This window comes from Corylus avellana, chromosome 2, assembly GCF_965113065.1.
Source record: "Corylus avellana chromosome 2, dhCorAvel1.hap1.2, whole genome shotgun sequence".
Taxonomy (NCBI): domain Eukaryota; kingdom Viridiplantae; phylum Streptophyta; class Magnoliopsida; order Fagales; family Betulaceae; genus Corylus; species Corylus avellana.
Window position 1 is genome coordinate 33,479,181 of NC_142491.1, and position 18,740 is coordinate 33,497,920.

Consider the following 18,740-nt stretch of genomic DNA (forward strand, 5'->3'; position numbering starts at 1 on the left):
GAACTGGGATGGAGCAATTCCTAAAATGTTGGAGCATGATTTTCAGAAGCTTGAGCTTGCCACGAGAGATGAGACTGGTGGCTCCATGTCGGGTTATAGGAATCAGAATAGCAGTCATTCCCCAGTCTAGAGAATGTTGTGTTCATATGCCCATAAGAATAGTTAGAAAGTTGTCTTGCTGTCGAATAATTTCTAAAATGGTGATAAGGATTATGGCAATATGAACATGGTCCATGGGGTGTTGGAATGTCTCCCCACATGAAAACAAGCACAAAAAGAAAAAATAAAATAAAATAAAACAGAAAAATAAAAACAAAAATAAAAGGAAAAACTTACAACCGGCCTGAAGAAACAACTTTGGAGTGCTGCTATCCGAATGTGCGCTCAAGTTCCTGGAATGGGTGCTCGAGCGCACCGCCGTAGAATAGAAACGGTCTTGCAAAACAAAACAAGAAAATAGATTAAAAATAAAATAAAAAACAAAAAAAAAGAAAATTAACTAAACTTAAGGAAAAAAAAAATTCTAAACAAAATTTAATGCAATCCCCGGCAACAGCGCCAAAAACTTATTGTGCCAATTACCCACCTAAATTAATAGGTGAATAATTGGTACGTTTTACTCGCTAGTGCACAAGATCAAAATGATAGTATATTTGGCAAATATGAGTTCATTCCCACAAGAATTGGTAAATTATGCTTAAAAGTAATTTCCTAATTAATTAAATGAATGTCACAAAATGAAAGATTTGAATTGGCATGATAAAAATGAAAGGTTAGGGTTTTGACATCCACCACTAATCATACTCAATTAAGATAAACAATATGCCAATGCTACAATCATACCAGTATACTTAATGCTTGCCAACCTAAGGGCATGGTTTCTACTCCTTAAGTTATTGATCTCCCTAAGTAATGAATTAGGCATGGTATCTACTCTAATTCTTTTCTTTCTCAATGGATTTAGCATGGTGTCTACTAAGTTGTTCTTCAAGAAAACATAAATCTATGGAAATCAACAAACACATGAAACCTAGGGCATGGTATCTACTCCTGGTTTTCCATGTTGATTAATCCAAAAACCCGTGATGAGGTTCTTTTGTCGCTTTATTGAGCCCAAAACTCAGTCATCCAGATTGACTTAATTAACAAATCCAAACACATGCATATGTTGATAAGGCACATTCATATTAGGAATTCAAACAAATCGAAAATAATCAAGTTAAGTATCCCAAAATATAATTCCAGCAAAGGTGTCAATATTGAAATCTTAAAGAGACATGATTAGTGCTTCAATCTAGCCCCTAACAAAGTTTTAGTTACACATAATGAAAATGTAAAGAAAAGAAGAAACTAAAAACGCTTCTTGACTTGAGCCTCCAATTTCTCTCCCAAAAGCTGTAGATCTTTTTTTCAATGCTCAAAGGTCTATTTATAGGATTAGGAGAACCCTGGAAGCCCTAGAAAATTTAAAAAACTTGGAGGTTAGCCTCCTAGTCCAATTAGGATATTGAAAACCTAATCCTAGGTGAAACAGGAGTCATTCTACATGCTAGGCACTTGAGTGTGCTCGATCCTAGAATTGGTGCGCTAGAGCACAGGACTACGCTTGATCCCGCCTCTGTTGCTCTCGAGAGCTAATGCGCTCGAGCCTTCTACTTGTGCACTCGAGTGCTCATGCGCTCAAGACTAAGTGCTTGTGCTCGATCCCACTGCTTCCAACTTTCTCCCAAATTGTCTCTACAGCTTGGAAATTTTTAGAAACACTTCCTTTTCTTCAAAAACCTAAAAACTAAAAGAAAACACAAAAACAACACAAAACATCACATAATAACAAAACTAAGACATTAACACATGTGAATCAAGGGGCTAGAATGTGTAATATTCAGCACTTATCAGCATACAAGACTGAAAAATCTCTAAAGGTAGAAAATAATTCCTTGACTACCAAATTGTTTGAGGCTAACAAAATTTGTGCAAGTTTGCGGGATGAAAATCAATTCTTGATGAACAGAATGGATGGAATCAAGGGATCAGAAGATGCTAAGAAAGAGGACTCCTTCAATGAATCTCCTTCATCTAAATTGAATACCATTCTGAGCATGTAAAAGTCGTTCGGTGATAAATTGAATTCGATATGATCAAAATGCCTCTACTTCAAGAAGTGTGGTAGCTCCGAATAAATTGATAAGCTTTGTACCTGTTTCACATGATTCACATGTTGTGTTTACTAGACTTGAGAAAAATGACAAGGATAAGGGTAGAATTTCTACCATGCCTCTAAGTTTTCCAGGAATGAGAGGGTCTATTGGACAAATCTCTCATGCTCTTATGAGGAAAATTCATTTCCAAAGGAAAGTCCCCACTGGTTATTTTTGTGGCAAAATAGGTCAATTAGACCTCACTACAACCGTCTTTCTCATAGATCTCCAATTAGGGAGAACTCTAATGTTTATGATATTGAAACACGCAATGACCCCTTTAACCAAATCATGTCCGTTATGAAAGACTTTACCTTTAGGTTGGATAAACTTGAAGCTAATCAGGGTCCTATCTACTTTGGGTTGGGCTTACATGGCTAGTTCTCCTTGCTTATTGTAATATTATGTGTTCTAGCTCATGTATTGTGTATTTCAGTGACTTCATTTTTGTGTTTATCCAGTTGTTTCTTGTTGGGGAAGATGTGTTCCATAAGTCAAGATAGCATTAATCCTCCTTTGTTTATTCATTTGTTGGTTTTTCCAAAAATTGATGGAGTGAGATGTTCCTCTTGTCTAATTGACTCAATGCGAACACTGTTTGGACCATTTTCCTTCATTTGAGATGATTTCTAGAGTGAATCTTTTGCTTGTCAATTTGTCAAAGGCATTTCACTCATATCACATGTTTCAAGAAATGAGGATATTCTTTCTATCAAGTGTCTCCTGTCTCCTCAATTTGAAACTCTGTTTTTGATCTTTTACAAATTGACCCCACATGTCTAATTTCTCAAATGTTCATGGCATCACCTCCTACAATGATAAGCAAATTGATCAAAGATCGTGTGTTCCTTCTAATTTGTGAATTTCAAATGACGTCCTGATTAAAAGTCGATGTCTATGCATTGTGGTAAAAGGTGAAACACCTAAGGGATTGATTCCTCATCTAATAAATGTCTTGGACAATTGGGGAGAAATGGGTGTATGACTTTTTGCTCAAGAATTAGAAAAGAGGAGTTTTACTTTTGTATCTAGTGATAAACAATTTCTTGTGTGACATCTTGACTTCTGAGGTTTGAATTGTGTATTCTTCATTTTTTAAATGATCACTCAGGTCACTCATTATGCCTTACTTGGATTACCTTCTCAAATGTCTTCTTGTGTGAATCTAATTTGTGAATGTGTCTATTCCAATTTGTGTGACCATAGGATTAATTGACTTTTGAATCTCTTGTTTATCTTTTAAGGAATTTTTTTTCTTGTTGTTGTTCTCCAAAACACATTTTTGTAAACAGAACAGCTGAGCAATTTCTGTTGATGCCATCTTAACGGAGGAAATTAAATAACGTCCTAATGGGATTCTTCCTCATCATGACGAGAAATGTTGTTCCTTTCGTCATAATGGGAGAAGTATTGCGTTGGAACGGGAACTTGAACGTTGGTCAGTTTTTGTTTTCTTGTCTTAACGGGAAGTATCCCCGTTTGGGCAGGAATTGGATCTAAAACTCCCACGCATGTCTCTTCATTCTTTTTGCTGCTCTCTCTTTTTTTTCTCCTCTCTTCTCTTTGAGTTTTTCTCTCCACCTATTGCAATGTCTTAGGGTATGAATCGTATTTCTCATCTTTGTTCTTGAAATTGTGTAGTGGTTTATTGTTGCCTTCATCTTGAGTTGAGAGTGGTTCTCACATATGTGTTTAGAGTTTCATGATTGATTTTTGTTATGATATCATGTCTTAAATTTACTCTTCATAATCTTGTTGACAATTGATCTCTTATTGTGGGATACATTTTTTTTGTGTTCTCCTGTTCTTTGCAAGAACTCTTATTGTGTTGGGACTTAGGCATGGTTCACTATGAGTATGAATTGTTTAGGCTTGTTTGATTATGTGTTTTGTGGAGTTGAGATTTGAGTGTTCTTTCTGTCTGTCTCTGTGTAAATATGTATCCAAACACTACTCTCGCAAAAGGAAATCGTACGAAGACAAAAGCTAGCAGAACAGATGAAATAGGGTCTAGCTCTGCTCGAAGAGTTCGAACTACCACTGGATGTGCCCCACCTCTAAATCCCTCCTTGCTTTCTACTGGTGAAGCCGGATTTGAAAAGTAGTTTCAAAATTCTGCTAACCAAAACTACTTTTTCAACATGTGCTTCAACCAACGGAAGGTAATAGTTGAACGTCCTATAGCTCTTCTTGATTTCACCTATGGGGATTTTGCTTTCATTCCCCAAATTTTTGAATCCAGAGGTTGTCTGTATTTATCTCAACCTGAGCCTGTCATGTATTTGGATTTAGTTTGCAAATTTTACTCCAATATTCGCGGCTACTATGCACTCACCTCTTCTCTCACAACCCTTGTTCGAGGGAAAGGCATTTCATTAACTCCTGAGTCTTTTTCTTTTCAAATTTTGGATATTCCTCATATGCCTGGCAGCCAATTTCCCTACCCCCCTAACACTGCTTCCACTAGAGAAGAATTAGGTGAACTTTTTGGCAAAACTCCCTGGCCTTTTGCTTTGGCTTCCTTTCCTGCGAAATCCATTAAGTTGCCTGAACGTATGCTTGCTCTTTTGATTATGAGCAATCTTTTGTCTGTGCTTAGAAAGACTAATTTTACACTTGATAGGGCTCAATTTCTATATGCACTGCTAAAATATAATCGCATTAATTTAGATGCATGCATAATTGACCTCTTGGCCATTATCAAGACTTCAAGGTCTAAAAAGTTGTCTCTTCCCTATGGTGGTACCATCAGTAAAGTCTTGACCCATTTTTCTGTTGTTCCTTGGTCATCTGATCACATAGCCCCATAGTCTCATCCTTGTGATCAAACTACTGTTCTTAAATCATATTCTACAAAAAGAAAAAGGCCAAGTGATCTTGTTTCTGCTCCTTCCTCTTCCAGTTCTATCCCTGCTCTTCCCTCTTCTCTTTCTTCTGAGGACACTAGTCGCCTTGAAAATATGTTTTTAAGGAAAAGAGAGATGGTTCAAAAAATGATAACAGGCCTATACAAGGAAATAACTGCTCTCAAAGGTTCGCTCACGAAGGAAGTAGCTACACTCAAAGGATCATTCACGAAGGTAGAGGTAGCTTTGTCATCTATTCTTACGACAACACATGGGTCAAGCTAGCCAAGAGATGAGCCTGAGGCATAGATTGGTGAGCCGGTCTTGGAGGAAGAGGTTGATGATGCAGAAGGTGAGGATACAAAACCAGTTGAGAAACCTGGCTCTCTTGGGAATTTTGACACAAAATTCATGGATCTAGTGAATGATCAGTTTTTCATTGACCTTTCAAAGATGGTCAAAACCCTCTTCTGGCTTCTACTAATGCCACAACTCAAGCTCCTTCTACTGCTCCTATTGCTCTTTCTACTGCTTCGGGTGTTGTAGTTAACCCTATGCAGCTTGTTGATGAAGAATCTGAGGAATCTTAGTAATCCTTTCTTGTTATGATCTTTCCCTTTGTCCATGTGCGATAATAAGGGGGAGAATGGTTTAAACTTTTCAAATGATATTTCTTTTAGTTTGGGTTAGTTTGGTTTTTTATGTATTATGTGATATTATTTGTGACAATGTGGTTGTTTAAATTTGTTTTAAGACTTGTTATATTCTAAATGACTACTTTTTCATTAGTATTGAATATGGTGCAATAATGCATTTTGTGTGAGATGTTTCAGAATCAGGACAATGTGTGGTCTTGATTGTTTTTGATTAATTCAACGATGGTCTTTTGGTGAAGTGTCCCATGACCTAGCACTTTGGTTTGGAAGGGCTGCACATGGTGTGTTGTTTGTGTTTAGTTGGTTTTGTTGTTTATGTTAAGTTTTAAACCTTGTTTAGGGTTTTGTCATTGAATGGCCAAATGGGGAGATTATTAGGTTTTAGTTTGGCCTTATTCAATGATATTTCTTGTATTCCTTTTTGTTTAAAACTTTGGGGAATAGCACTTAGGCTTTCAAGGGTTGTTTGAAGAACTTTCTGTTTTCCTATCATGAACCCTGTCAAAACGGGACATGTAACAGGACTATATGAAGAGCTTACTGTTTCCTCGTCAGAAGTGCCATCAGGACGAGACACGTAACGAGTTACTGTTTCCTCGTCAGGAGTCGCGTCAAGACAAGGATGTAACGGAATTGAAGCTGAAGCTATTGTTTCCTTATCAGGAACCTCATTAGGCGGGACATGTAACAGGACCAATGTTGGGCTTTCTGTTTTCTCGTCAGATGGTGCATTAAGCCGGGATGTGACGAAGATGAAACATTTGTTCTTCCCATCATAACGGAAGTACTTTCTCATTAGGACGTGGAGTTCTCATATCTATGAATTTGTTCATCCCATCATATCGAGAAAGGTATCCCATTAGGACGTGAAGAGTAAAATGCTTCTCCTATAAAAGGATTTTCTTGTCACTATTCATTGTAAACTTTTGGAAAATATTTTCTTTGTGCACTATTCATTGAAGTCTCAATAGTTCTCTATGAGCACTGTGCCTCGAGAGTTGTTTGTTCAAGAGAGGATGTGATAAAGTTTCGAGCTGTCCTTTGTTCTTGTTTGGTGTGTTGCCTATTCATTCACCTACACAAAGATTTTTGGCTTGGGTACTTGAAGAAAGAAGTCTATCGAAGGGTCGGTGAAGAAATGCACTTGGTGAAGATAGTCAAGATGGAGACAAGTTAGGAAGCTTGTTGTTCTTACCAAGTCTAGTGGTCCTCAAGGTTGTGAGTAGCATCTACTCTATAAGTCTGAATCTTCATATAGTGATTTTTCAGGTTTGGCTGCCCCCGTGTGGTTTTTATCTTTGATGTGTTCAAAGGGTTTTTCAGTTCATAAACAAACTTTGTGTTGTGTCTATGATGTTGCTTTAATTTTGCTGTATATTTTTTATGTTTGTTGTATGGCTTAGTTCCATTTTTTATTTATTTATTTGGCAACTATAGATAGAACTCGATCCTTGTAATTTTACATAACTGATTTGATAAAATGCATCGTATGACGTGGTACACCGGTACGTGCGGTATAATGGCCATAAGCTTACTATATATACTTGATTCTATGGTCAAAAGTGTAGGTGTGTTATATAGGCTTTGGATCCAATGGTTATTTCGTAACTGGCGCAGCCACGATTGGCAGGTAACTATAGGACATACATTATTCGTAATGTGGGCCACCCAAGGTCAAACTTGGTCGGGCTGCTAGTATATGAATGGTAGTGTACAATGGCCAAGGCACCAGAATTCTATTATAAGTCCTTCGGGATAGCGCCAACCTTATTGAGAATGAGTAATATCTCAGGTATGTCATATATGATAGTTATGACCTATTAAAGCATTAGTTTTTTTGCATTAAAACCTATAAGCAAATGCCCCTGGAATTAGACATCTTCTTTTCAAATAAGACTATACTTTTATGGTGTATTAATAGGGACAACACATTCTTTAAATTCTTATCGAAATTGCACGTTTACTTCCGTTCATCATTAATTGGCTAATTTTATACTCATTTCTGAGGTTTACTTACTAAGTCCTTTGTCTTACGCATTTATTACAACTTGTATGGAACCCCTTCCTAAGAAAAGGATAGTGGTGAGATTGCTACTCCAGGTTATTAAGACGAGTCGGAGACCTACCTTGTGTAATCAGGTTTGATTAGATTATCTATATTTCAATTAGTAGCTACTTGTCCTTGCTTGATGATGATACTTATTTATGTGATGATTTTAGATTCCTCAAATTTATTTTACCTTCCTGTGCATTTACTTTGATTACGAGAGAGAGGGGTAGTTCTCCAATTTGCTACCAGTTAGCTGGATTTTAGGTAATTGCCAGTAATCCTACCTGACTAGTCAAGGTCAGATTTGGAGACGTTGCACCTAGCCCAAAATAACATCTCCATGCTGAATAAAACAATAAAGAAATATCGAAAAGCTATCCCTAAGCTTAAATTAAGATTAAGACCTAAAATGACAACATAGGTCCAAAACTACAACCAACTTATGAAAAGAATGCTTAACCAGAGTAATAACTAAGTAAATCACAAGCTAAATCAAGAAAGTTACCTATCTAGAGCAAGAACCTTCAAGAAAACCTTCCTTATTCTCTCATAACTCACCAAACACTCATGCAGAGTTTCTCTAGGGCTCAGAGGGTAGAATGAGGCTTAGAAGGGCATGGGAATGGATATTTATATGATTGAAAAAGCTGAGTGCACTGATGTGACAGTCTTGCAAGGCATCAAACGTTTGGTAGTCCATTACTAAATATTCGGTGTACTGCTCGTATAGTGTTTCAAAGTTGCAGGTGTATCGACGTAGCGGAAGACTAAGGTAACTAATCAAAGAGCAACGTCTTTAATTCTGCAAGGAGAAGCATCTTCGTCTTCTACCCAAAAAGATAAAAACAAGCCCGCAGGCTAAAAGAAAGATAAAACTCCGCAGAGTATTTGAGAAAAAATTCTCTGATTTTATAATAATTCAATGAGTGAATTTTACATAATAAGCTAGCATATTCATAGAAGAGAAATCCTTGTAATAAAGTAAACCAACTTCTAGTAGAGAAAGTAAATATAATCCTAGTATGGAAAGTAAACAAAAACGTAGTAAGGAAAGTAAATATACTCCTAGTGGGGAAATGATTATAAAATAAAAATAAACTAAATTAAACTATTTATTCTTGGGGTGGGACACACACGTCCTACACTAATCTCCCCTTCTTGAAAAGAACTCGTACTCAAGTTAAGTTCTGACTCCTCTAGTGAAAAATATTCAAAAATGTCTGCCATGTTGAATGTTGAGAATATCGCTATTTCTTCTGGAAGATCGATGACATATGCATTGTTATTAATCCTTTTTAGTACCTTGCATGGACCATATTTCTTATTCCTCAGATTTCTAGAAGTACTAGTCGGCAGTCGCCCCTTGCATAAATACACCATCACAAGATCTCCTTCTCGATAAATCTTCGACTGCCGATCCTTGTCTGCTGCCATCTTGTACTTGGCATAGGATTCTTCTAGATGCTGACGAACTCCTTCTTGGGTGGCTTTCACCCATTCTCCTAAATGCTCCGCTGCAACACTAGCTCCCGGTAACATAGGTAAAGCTTATTAAGGCATACAAGGCAAGAAGACAAAGTAAGGAAAGGAAACAAAGCAACAAAAGGAAAGATAAGGAGACAAAGCAAGAAAAGGAAACAAAGCCGAAAAAGGAAACAAGGCAACAGAAGGAAACATAGCAACGGCAACATTATAACGGCTAGTAAATCACTTGTATAAATAAGCCATCAGTGAAATGAAATGTATTAAGGAAAAAATGTAGTCCCTATTATTTCTATTATTTCTCGGTGTTTCTTCCTCTCTCCTTTCTTACTCTCTCAATAATCAATAAACTTCCATATGGTATTAGAGCGTACTCGCTCACACCTTCGTTTTTTTAACTGATCCTGATTTTTCAATTTTTTCTCTTCATTTGGTTTCTCATGGGCAGTGTTTTTAATCTTTGCCTCTATTTTTCAGCACTTCAATAAACAGCACTCATCAACACAAATCACTCTCTTCAGTTAGGCATTTCTTCAAACACCACTGCCACAACCATGGCTTCTCAATCTTCATGTTTATTCCGCTGCATGCCTCACGCAGCTCATAGATCCGACCTCCCACAAAAAAACAAAAAAAAATCAGTCATTCTCTGTTCCTGATCGTGTGGTCGAAAAATCAGTCATTCCCTCTATCTGCCTCGCTCTCCCACGAAGGGGACTAGGTAAAAGTACAAAAGAAAAAATGCAAAAAAAATGAGGACGAAACCCATTTTGCTGCAATTGGTCCATACCCAGAAAATTCGCTGACTCTCTCTCGCCCAGTCTCTCTTCCTCAAATCTGCCCTCTGTTTGTCTCTCGCTTGCGGTAGAAAGGAAGTGGAAAAAGAAAAGAAAAGAGGCTTGGGAAAGAAGAAAAAAAAAAAATAAAATAAATAAATAAAAGAGAGAGGGTGCTGGTGGAGTTTGTCGGCAAGTTGGAGAAAGAAAGAAGCGATGAATCGATGATGGGTGTCTTGAAAAAAAAAAAAATCAGTCGTGGAGGTGCTGGCTACTTGTTTCACTTTTACTAGTCTTGCCTTTCTTTTTATTGATTTTGATATTTGCAGTGAAAGTCCCTTGCGAGATTTACATTATGGGCAATCAGCTAAAATTGTTTGAGTTGAAATTAAATTTTTTGAAGGTCAAAATTCAAATTACGGGCTATCGGCTAAAATTGTAGTAGTCAAGTTAAATTTGAAGGCCACAATTGTAAAGCAATAGAATTTTTGAAGGCCAAAGTTTAAATATGGGCTATCACTAAAATTGCTGAAGTCAAAGTAAATTCAAAGGCCACAATTGTCAAGCCTCGAGATTCAAGCATATTGATCAAGAAGTCCAAGATCAACACTCCTATCAGACTGTTCATCTTGTGGGGGAGTATTAAGGCATACAAGGCAAGAAGACAAAGTTAGGAAATGAAACAAAGCAACGAAAGGAAAGACAATGAGACAAAGTAAGAAGAGAAAACAGAGCAACAAAATGAAACAAGGCAACAAAAGGAAACATAGCAATGACTAGTAAATTACTTGTATAAATAAGTCATCAGTGAAATGAAATGTATTAAGGGAAAAATGTAGTCCCTAATATTTCTCAGTGTTTCTTCCTCTCTCCTTTCTTACTTTCTCAATAATCAATAAACTTCCATAAAGCTGCGAGATCTACTACCTATCTAGAAGTTCTCCCATAAATGACTTCAAATGGTGCCTTCCCAGTAGAGCGATTCACCATGCTGTTGTAGGCAAACTCAGCCTCAGCTAAAGCCAGGTCTCACTCCTTTGGTTTGTTACCTGCAATACACCGAAGTAAATTGCTTAGAGTTCTATTAACAACTTCAGTTTTACCATTCGTTTGCGGATGGCTCGTGCTACTGAAGTTCAATGCTGTGTTGAATCGCCTCCATAATATTCGCCAAAAATGAGACAAGAACTTGGTGTCTCAGTCATAAGTGATGGAATTTAGGACTCCATGCAATCGAACCACCTCTTAGAAGAATAGATTAGCCACGTGAACAACATCAAATGTTATCTTTCCTTTGAATATAGGAAATATATTCTCTAACACCTATTACATGCACAACATATATAACCATAATAAGCATTTAGAGATGCTATATCTTCATGCTATATGTCATATGCTCAAATAATTTAATTAGTGAATAAAAACTTATATTCATTACTAACATTGAATGTCAAAAAACAGATTATAAAATCTTTGGGATTTAGGCATTATCCCCAACAAACTCCAACTTGCCCTCAATTCTAATTAGGCACACATTTGACTCCCATTCCTTCTAGGTGAGATTCAAAAATCCCTTTTAGCAAGGTCTTAGTGAGTGGGTCTACCAAGTTCTTAGCCAATGGAATCTTAACCACAACTATATCTCCTCGAGATACCATTTCTCTTATGAGATAATACTTGCGTTCGTTGTGATTCCCTCTCCTATGGTTCCTTAGTTTCTTGGATTGTGCAATTGCTCTATTGTTGTCACAAAACAACGTAATAGGATACTACTCTATCCTCATTACACGAAGTTCCACTCGGAACTTCTTGAGCCATAATGAATTCCTTCGTAATCTTTGAAGCCGCAATACATTCAGCTTCTGTAGTAGAGTTAGCAATACAAAACTGCTTAACACTTTTCGAACAAATGACTCCTCCACTTAGGATAAAGACATACCCTAAAGTAGAGTTTTGAGAATCACAATTTGACTAGAAGTCAGAATTTGTGTAACCAATAGAACAAGCATATAATCCCTCGTACTCTGAAGATACTTGAGTATATTAACTATTTGAATTAGAACAATCATTTTTCCTTAATATATATGTGTGCTCCAATTTGCATAATTTCCTTCTCAAATCTCAACCGAATTAGGAAATTCTCAATAATACAAGACAATGAATGCTTTGATATGTGAATTGAGTAGTAAAATTGGCATTTTGAAGAACGTGTATATATATATATATTGACATATTCATACAAGAGAGGGAATGAGGATTCAAACTAATGACCTCCACTTCATAAGGCCTGATCCCCAGCCAATTGAGCTACCACTTGGAGACGTAAATAACTGATATATAATTTAACATAAAATTCTTAATAGAGGGTTTGATTGGTCATAAATCAACTATGCAAGTGATAAATTGTTCAAATTGAAATTGCATGAATTAATTGATAGGGGAAAGTCCACATAACAATCACCTAATTAACAATATTCTCCCAAACTTTCAATTGTGATAATGTCATCCCCAAACTACCAAACAATTGTCAATGTCCCCCACCAATGACGAAACTACCCTTAGTTAAAAAAAAAAAAAAAAAAAACATACTAAAACTTCTATAAAAAAACACCTAAAACTAAAAAATAATAACAATAATAATAATTCCAAGGGGTGGCCAAATTTAAAAATAAAATAAAATTTCCTTTTTATAAAAAAAATAAAAAATAAAAAAAATCGTTTTTTTTAAAAAGAAAAAATGAAAGTTTTAGTTTTTATTTTTATTTTATAAATTTTTAAAATAAAAATTCATGTTTAAAAAAATAAATTTTTTCATTTTTTAAAACAAAATTTTTTTAAAAAAATTAAATTAAATTTTTGTTTTCAAAAACTAAAATAAAAATTTTCATTTAAAAAAAATTGTTTTTGAATAAAAAATTTTTGTTTTAAAAAAAATTATTATTATTATTATTTTGAATTTATAGTTTATTTTTGTTTTAGTGAGAAATATATAAGAGCATTTTTATCTTTTTGCTAACCCTTGGGTGACAATGAGAATATTTTGGTAATTTAAAAGGAACACTGTCACAATTGAAAGTTTACAATCGACATTATCAATTAAGTGGTAGTTTGAGAGACATATGTGAACTTTACCCTAATTAATATTTGTTATGGATAGAAATTTTCTCCAAACCAGTCTAAAGGAAATATCCTACAAACCATTTAAAATAGTGCATTTTAATGTGTCTTTTAAATATTTATAGAAGCTTTGCACTATTTTAAATGAATTTGTGTATATTTCCTTCAAACTGCTTTGGAGGAAATTTCTATCTTATATCCTATTTTTAGATGAAATATGAATATTTCCTTTCATAAATTGAATCTATATTTCATGTTGGTAGTTTTTTTTTTTTTTTTTTTTTGACATATCTGTATAAGAAGGGGAGGTGGGGGATTCTAATTAGTTACCTCAACTTTATTAGGCGTGATCCACAGTCGATTGAGTTACCCCTTAATGACAGTTCATGTTGATTATTAATTTTGTATAGAGATACCCTTTCAATGAAAAGTTAACATATATGCTACTAATACTAATAATAGCTTCCTTTGGATTTTTTTTTTTTTCTTTCTAAATTTGGGAACAAAACTACCTTTTTCTTCACTAAATAAATACAATTCACAGTAGTTTTCTTCCCAAAATAATTTTTTTAAAAAAACAAAACAAAAACACACAAATGGTTTTTTAAATATATATATATATTTCGTTTCATACTCAAAATGACAAAAAAAAAAAAAAATGGACAATTTTTTTTCCCTCCTGAAACAAAACAACTCACGATACTTCTTCTTCCTCGTGTCAAAGTGCCAAAAAAAAAAAATCTTTTGCAGCCTCTTCTAAAAAAGTTGAATACATACATTTGAAGATCATTCTGAAAAGGAAAAAGAAAAATAAATAAAAAGGTCGTGAAATACTTGTTTCCATATTTTTTTTTTCCCAATATTTCTTCTACAGAAAAGGTTGGGCGTTCTTGAGAATGCTTTCCAAACGTAAGGATGTAATGCTCTTTCCAAGAAGATAATTGCGCAATAATCTGTTCTAGGTTGTTTTTTTTTTTTTTTTCAAAATTTATTGTGGAGAATGATCACCAAACGTATATATTCAACTTTTTCCAGATGAAGTTGGAAAAGCTAAGATTTTTTTTTTTTTGGGTAATTACCTTTTCCTTCATAAACTATAACGCATTGTCACTTTACTCCCATAAATTGACAACCTTACTGCCCGACCTTATCAAACTATCATTTTGTGCCCAAAACCCCACTTCCGTCAGTCAAAGGCATTAACTCAGGCGGTCAACCGGTCACGTACCCCACATATGTCATCCCGAAATAACAATGTGTTGTAGTTGATGGGGCAAAGTGACAATGCGTTGTAGTTGATGGGGCAAAGTTACAATGCGTTGTAGTTGATTGGGGGAAAAGGTGGGATAGAAAATTTTAAGATGGCATGTGGGGCACACGTGACTGGTTGATCGTCTGAGTTAACGTCTTTGACTAACAAAAGGGGGGTTTTGGGCACAAAATGGTAGTTTGATAGAGTCGGGCAGTAGGTTTGTCAGTGCATGGGGCAAAAGTGACAATGCATTGTAGTTGATGGGGTGAAAAGTTAATTACCCACCCCCCCCCCCCCCCCCCCCCTTTTTTCACTTTGACATGAGGTAGAAGAAACATCATGAGTTGTTTTGTTTTAGGAGGGAAAACAATTGTGCCTTTTTTCGTTTTGAAAGGGAAACAAAATAAATAAATCACTTAAAAAAAATAAAAATAAAATAAAAAAAGACCATTTGTGTGTTGTTTTATTTATTTATTTATTTTTGGAAGAAAACAATTTATTTAGTCTCCTTAATAAGACCAAAAAACATGGCATTATTTTTAACCCTCCCTTACATATAATGGACGACCATATTTAACAATTTGAGAAACTTAAATTTTCTAGAATGCGAGAGGATTCGGATCCTAAATCTACAATGCAAGTGATAAATTGGTCAAATTGAAATTGCATGAATTAATTGATTTTTGTTATTTATCCTATTTTTAGATGAAATATAAATATTTCCTTTCATAAATTGATTTTTGTTATATAGTTCATGTTGGTAATTAATTCCATATAGATATTTCCTTTCAATGAAAAGTTTAAATCTTTAAATGCTACTCACAAAGTTAAGATATAACGTAACATATATGCTACTAATACCAGTTTTCTTTCGATTTTTTTTTTTTGTTTTTTTTGTTTTTGCTCTTACATTAGAGAGCATAAAGTTTCGTTAAATCATAGCCAAAGTTATGATGTTACAACATCGTAGAGACAAACATAAAAATCTTACAATCAAGTCCTATCTATGACTTCAATATTCACTAACCCATGTCCAAATTTCTGTTATAGAACAGATCTACTCCGAGTAGACTCAATCTAATACATAGGTAGCCCATATTCTCAACTTTTATTTTCTCGGCCATGGGAGTAAGGTCTAGCACCGAAACTAATCCTCTTCGACCTAAAGGCTAGGATAAAGACTTTCGCCACAAAGATCACTCATAAAAGTAGATCTAAGGAGAAGTTAAACCCTTATTCAAAAAAAAATAAAAAACAACAACAACAACAAAAACACAGTAAAAAAGCGGGGAAACAGCTACAATAGCCGAGGTGAGGGAGGTCAAGCGCACTGGCCGACACATGGTGGACAAGATGGAGCCATTTTGCGCCGATGGGCGACTAAGGAGCCGGGAAGCGCAGTGGGCCGATGCATGTCTCAGCAAAACTAGTTGAGTAGGCTAGATCTAGATTTAAAAAACGGATTCTAGGGAGCCAAAGAGTATCGTAGCACGGTGGATACTCTTTTTTTTTTTTTTTTTTTAAGGTGTGGGGAGAAAGTGAAGAGAGAAAAAGCTTTTTTTACCTGAATAAACAAATGCATTGGGTATGCACTATAGCTATCTAATGGTTTAGAAAATGCAAAAGACATGTTTTATATATATATAGAAATTATCCTTTCCCCCCATGAACTACCGCACGATGACTATTCCCCCTATCAACTACCAACTTTATATTACAACCCCATCAAACTACCATTTTGTTACCAAAACTCCACTTCCGTCAGTCAACGCCATTAAGTCGGATGGTCAACTGTATTGTTCACAACATTGTTTCGTCAATCAATGGCACTGTTCACGCACGTGATGGGTTGACCGTCCAACTTAACGGCATTGACTGACGGAGAGGGGTTTTTGGTAACTAAATGGTAGTTTGATGGGGTCATAAGGTAAAGTTCGTAGTTGATGAGAGAAAATGGTCATCGCGTGATAGTTCATAGGGGAAATGATAATTTCCCCTATATATATATAAGAAAAGAAAGGAATTATTGGGCATATGTTGCTAGCCATAACACAGTTGCTAGCTCTTTCTTTCTTCTTTTGATATTTTTTTAGCATTAGTCCACATATCCCCTCAAACTACCACCTAATTAACAATTTCTCCTCCAAACTTTCAATTCGAATAATGCACACCCCAAACTACCACGCTATTGACAATTTACCCCCAATGACAAAAATACCCTTAATAAAATAAAACAAAAAATTCAAAAAAAAAAAAAAAGAAAAGAAAACCCTTGGCCAAACCACCTCATGGCCATGGGGTGGTTCGGCCACCTACATGAATTGCGTTGATCATGAAGGTCACTAGGTTTGCTACAACTTTTTTTAGATATTTGAGAGTGATGAGCTTTATCAGAAGACCTTTGGAACCAATGAGATACTTTGGTAGTTCCTGAGATGGGGGTGCCAGTTGATGGAGAAGGGCATTCAAAAGCTTGATTTGAAGCTTGGCGATGTCTCTTCATTTATCCAAATCAATGACTTTTAAGTTTAGGAACACCATTTTTCCTAGTTTCTATTTGGTTTTCTTTTGGACTGCATTTTTTAGAGAGAATTGTGCATGTTTTGTGTATAGTACTTGATAATTTTGGATACAGATCTTCATAAACAGTTTGTTCTACTACTATGTGAAAAAAAACCCAATATAAGAAAATACTTGTATATTTACTTGATGATAATCGATTTACATGAGGATGTATTTATACAGAAAATTTGGTTTACGTAGCCGTTAAGAATTGATGTTGTGATCTTTTATACAAGGAAATCGTTCACGTAGATGGAATGTTAAAGTTGCAGATTTGAGATTTTATTTTCTCAATTAATTTATGATGGTTGCTGATATTTCCTTCCTCAACACTCCCCCTCAAGTTGGAGTGGATATTCATAACACCCAACTTGCTAAGTAGGTGATGGAATTGTTTTGAACCTACCGCCTTAGTAAATAGATCAATGGGTTGTTGAGTGGTAGGTGTGTGGAAAGTCTGAATTATGCCATCCTACAGCTTTTCCTGAATGAGGTGACAATCAATCACTATATGTTTTGTGCTTTCATGAAAGATGAGATTTGAGGCGATGCGGATGGTCGCCTTGTTGTCGCAATACAATTTTGCTGGTTGTGGATGTGGGATATGGAGGTTTGCAAACAATTGTTTCAACTAGGTAAATTCACAGCAGGTTGAGGCCATAGCTTTGTATTCTGCTTCAACTGAAGAACGGGATACTGTTATTTGCTTCTTTGTTTTCCAAGATATTGGTGAGCTTCCAAGAAGTATACAATATCCAGTGATTGAACTTCGAGTGTCTCTGCATCGTGCCCAATCTGCATCACAAAGTGCATGTAATTGAATGTTGCTTGTGGTTGATAAGAGAATGCCTTGTCCTAGAGACTGCTTGATGTAGCATAATACTCTATGTGCTGCATCTAAATGAGATGTCCGTGGCTTGTCCATAAACTGACTCAACACCTGAACTGCATATGCCAAATCTGGTCTGGTGATGGTTAAATAAATCAACTTACCAACTAGTCGACGATATGACGAAGAATTCGCAATGAGGTCTCCATAATGTTTACTGAGTGCCAGATTTTGCTCCATGGGAAAAGTGCTAGGTTTGGCACTGAGGAAGCCTGTGTCTTCAAGTACTTCAAGTGCATACTTTCTTTGTGATAGAAAGATGCCTTTCTTTGAACGAGCCACTTCGATACCCAAAAAATACTTTAGGTTGCCTAAATCTTTGAGTTTGAAATGATCACCCAAATGTTTCTTAAGCTTCTGAATCTGTTCCATGTTATTGCTTGCCAATATAATATCATCTATATATACGAGAATAGCCGTGAAGTTACCTTCATGGGATCGGATGAATAGTGAGTAGTCGGCCTTGGATTGTTTATATCTTGCATTAATGAGGGTGGAAGAGAGTTTTGCATACCATTGTCTCGAAGCTTGTTTAAGCTTATACAAGGATATATTGAGTTTGCAAAATCTAGTCTCCCCCTTTCGTCCAGAACCAGAAGGAAGGTGCATGTAGACTTCTTCGTGAAGGTCACCATGAAGGAAGGCATTGTTTACATCAAGTTGATGCAAGTGCCATCCGCATGAGGCAGCAAGTGCAAGGAGAAAGTGGACAGTTACCATCTTAGCGACAGGAGCAAAGGTCTCTGTATAATTAAGGCCTGCCTGTTGGTTGTAACCCTTAGCTAAGCGAGCTTTATAGTGTTCCACTAAACCATCTAGGTGATATTTGATTTTGTATACCTATTTGCAGCCAATGGGTTTCTTTTCGAGTGGAAGAGGAGTTAGAGTCCATGTCTGAGTTGGCTCAAGAGC